The 4,167-nt window shown below is 36.8% G+C and overlaps 1 pseudogene; it reads left to right on the forward strand.

The window, feature by feature from the left end:
* On the forward strand, positions 213-3,351 carry LOC107633548 (annotated as a pseudogene).

Raw genomic sequence — 4,167 nt, forward strand, 5'->3', positions numbered from 1 at the left:
AGGTCACGATTAATGAAAGATTTATTTTGTTATTTTTAATTATTAATAAACAAAAATGATGAACAATAAAATAATAATTATAAAATAAAAAATAAATTTTAAAATTAAATAATAAATAAAAAATTAATTTATAAATAAAATTAAATAAAATTTATTTAATAATTATTAAAAATATATTTTATTATTATGACCATATCCAAACCTTATGGGACGGTAAATCCTTATGTAGTTATGTACTGTGATTGTTCATATCTCTAATCCGTAGTAGTATTGCTATGCATAATCATTCGTTTCTGTTAATGAGCCATAACTCACACGATATTCCGCCTCTTTTTCATCTCAAAGGTTTTGGGTTCGAGTTTGTGTAAGTGTGTATTGTGTACTTAGAATTAAGAATTGTCTAATCTATTAGGGTATTTATGATTGGGTTGTCCAATCCACCGACAAAAAAAAAATCATTCGTTTCTGCTTTCATCATATTTGACTGACAGAAATCAAAATCCAGAACTGAACACGTGTTGAAATATGAGCTCTAGGAGAGGAGATGCATTTGGAAAACCTTTTAATGGTGACTCTTCTTACAAAGGGAAAACTGTGTCTGATTATCACCCAACCACTGAGCAATTGACTCAGGGTTTTGCCGAGGTTAACCTAACCCTTCACAAGATGATGGTCAATGGGAGGTTTATGTAAAGAAATCAAAGAATAGAGCTGGAAGCAGCATCACAAAACCACGAAGCCTCAACAGCTAAGGCCTCGAAATAATCGTGGAAGGTCCCACATATGCGAAATGAATAATGTGTCTTCCATTCCATTAAATCGACCTCCGTTGGAGGCTTGGAGCATAGGTGGAATTGGCAATCTAGAGCTGGTTTTAATGATGATGATGATGTCGATGATGAGGGGATGTGATCTCTGATGTTATAGAAGATACTGATGATGATCTAATGAGTGATGACTACGATTCTGACATCAGTCAAAAGAGTCATGACAGTCGCAAGAAGAACAAATGGTTTTACCGTTCTACAAATTCTTCAAGAATTTGGATGGCCTAAGTGTTGAATAGATTAATGACCCAGAAAGGCAGTGACACTGTCCAGCATGTCAAGGTGGCCCTGGTGTTGTTCTTTGGTACAGAGGGCTACAGCCTCTAATGACTCATGCCAAAACTAAAGGTTCAAAAAGAGTAAAGATCCATATGGAGCTTGCTAAGCTGTTGGATGAGGAATTGTGCAGAAGAGGTACATCTGTAATTCCACCTGGGGAAGCGTTCGGTAAATGGAAAGGTTTTAAAGTTGATGAGAATGACCACGAAATAGTTTGGCCCCCGATGGTTATCATCCAGAATTTGAGCAGGATGAAAATGAAAAAGTATTTCTATATTTTCTTATTTGTATCGAATGATGAATAATTAGTGATGTTTTGTTTTGGTTTTTATTTCTGATTTTTGTTTTAAATCCACATTTTCTTTTTTTGAAGCCTCAGCTGCAGGCTATCTTGAGGCTGACCGCCTGCACAGACATTTTGCTGATCAAGGAACTGACCGAGATGCTTGGTTTTCTCCCTGGTGGCAAGCGTTAGCTCTATGGATACATTCCCAAGGTTTTATTTCCCTCCTTAATCCTTCAGTTGTTTTTCTCGCTTTCGCCTGGTTGCTACCATTTGTTTGATGTCTATTGGTTGCATGTGATTAGAGTCGTTTCTATGGATTTCTGTCTCATTTCATCTGAAATTGTATAGGTAAATCTAGACTCTAGCTAGTATGACATGAGATCATATCAATAGATGGTTGTAAAACAAGTTTGGCAAATGAGTGAAGACAACCAGCAACTCATCTATTTGAAAGATAAGGTTGCCAAAGAACGAAGACACGCAAAAGCTCTTGAAGAATCTTTTGGTATAGTGTCCAAGAAGTTGCAAAAAACAGCAGAGAACTAAAAAGCAACATGAAAAAAATAAGGCAGAGGTAATAAGGCTATCTCCAAACATTGTCATCGTGATTTAGGTTCAGGGAGAACCTGCCTCTTTGCTTATGGCATTTACATTTAGTATTTTGTGGGAATTTACTTTTGGATTTGTTTCAGATGAAAGTAGTTATATATCTTTTTGGTCAGTCACTGGCACTAAGTTTTTCAAGGTCATGAAATATGTGTTGCTTCTTATTTTGTTCCTGGTTTCTGACTATTGTATCTTTGTAATGCTAGATGCACATGCAAGAAGAATTTTTTTTAAGGAGCAGCTTAGAAACATTCATGATTCAAGGAATGCAAAGGAAGAAGATTTTGAAAGAATGCAGCAGGAGAAACGTGAACAGGTGAAGCAGTCCGGTGCTAGTCCTTTAAATGCAGAGGAGGGGAGACGCAAGTATGACAATGTCTTGTCTTTAATTTATCTCTTAGATTCAGTTGTACTATTCAAAAAGAAGATTCATTGTCATCTGGTGATTGTGCAGACTTGAGAATTTTGGGGAATCAAATCTTCAAAAGAATGTATAGTTATGCATAGTGCATACAAAGAGATTAACGCAGCGAAAACAGAAAGTGATATATCAACATTTTTAGGAACTGAGAATGTAAAATTTAAGTGCGGATGAAAAATTTAAAAAAATGTCATGACTTGTTAGCAAATTTAGATGAGTAAATCCTCGTAGTGGTCTCTGAGATTTATGAGATTACCCAATCTAGTCTTTAAGTTCCAATTTCATCATAATGGTTCCCCAAATTTAGTTTCGAGCACCATAGTAGTCCCCGAGGTCATTTCTGTTGGTGACTCAGTTGACGGAGTACTGAACTGGCATTGTTTGTCACGTTGGAGGTTCTCAATGGTTAGATGTTGTGGCAAAATTGCAATTGGACCCAATTTGGTCCTTCTTCCATTATAAAACCCTAATTCATCCCCAATGTCTAGATTGTGTTCTTCTTCTTCTTACTCTTCTTTTTCTTCTTTTTAATCGAAGCTCTCTGATCATCTACAGTTACTTGACATTGAGAAACTATAATGGGACGTGGGAGCACTGTTGCCGGCAGTTCGATAAGGTTACCTTCTAATGAGGTATTGGGCTAGGATGACTAATCATGGGAGCACAACGCGCGTGCCGGAATGGTGTGGCAATGGCTACCGTCCGGTTTTGCAATAGTCTGGGACATATTCGAATCCAAACAAACCTTTTTTTGGTTGACCCAATTATATGTGAGTTAATTTGTTAGTGTTAAGTTGTTAGTTCTCTGTTTCTGCAGCATCTTTACATTTTTGGTTTGTTTCAGACAAATAGGAAGAGATGGTTTGGGTAGTTTGTATGGGAAGACACTAGCCAAGATGACCAAATTTCAGAGTATCCCATGGTTGTTTCAATTGGACAGGCGCGGGCTAAAATCCACCTGGAAACTAGTTATCCTTAGTTTCCGTCAGTTTGGAAGTAAAGTAGGTTTTTCATCTTTAAAAATATGAATTACTAGTATATTTTAATTTCTCACACATTAGCAAGATATTTAACGCAATCTAAACGTTTGGGATGAATTAGGATTTTATAATGAGAGAGGGATCAAATTGGGTCCAATTACAATCTTACCACATTATTACCGTTGAAAACCACCAACGTGCAAACAATGCCAGATCAGCACCCACAGAGATCACTATGGTAACTGGAGTTAAATCTAGGAGACCATTATGGTAAAATTAGAATTAAGGATCAAATTGGATAATGCGATGAATCTCAAAGACCATTATAAAATTGAATTTAAATGGGTTGAAATGGATTAGATTGCTTAATGGCGCAATCAACTTAATTAAGAGTATAGTGATGTCTGAACAACGCTCTGCTAGAGTTTCCACCCAAGAGGACGACCTAGTACAGAGAAGCACAAAAAAAAGTGAAAACTCGAGGAGAGGTTGACCTTAATCAACCGTCCGACTATATGGAGATTATTCCAGTTGAGGCAAAGGCTATACCAGCTTCGAAAGGATTATATAAGGATACTCTCTTAACCGGCCCTAGGCTTGAAGACGACCATGATAATTCTTTCAACATAGATGATGATGCTCCTAACCTTGAGGACAAATGGTACGAAGATGATGAAGATGGGGTGAATATCGAAAAATCATTTGACCCTTGTCCCACGATTCCAGTGTCAAAAGAGGAATTTAAAGAGTGGTGTAAGTCATGGAAAA

Source organism: Arachis ipaensis, chromosome B03 (assembly GCF_000816755.2).
Source record: "Arachis ipaensis cultivar K30076 chromosome B03, Araip1.1, whole genome shotgun sequence".
NCBI lineage: Eukaryota > Viridiplantae > Streptophyta > Magnoliopsida > Fabales > Fabaceae > Arachis > Arachis ipaensis.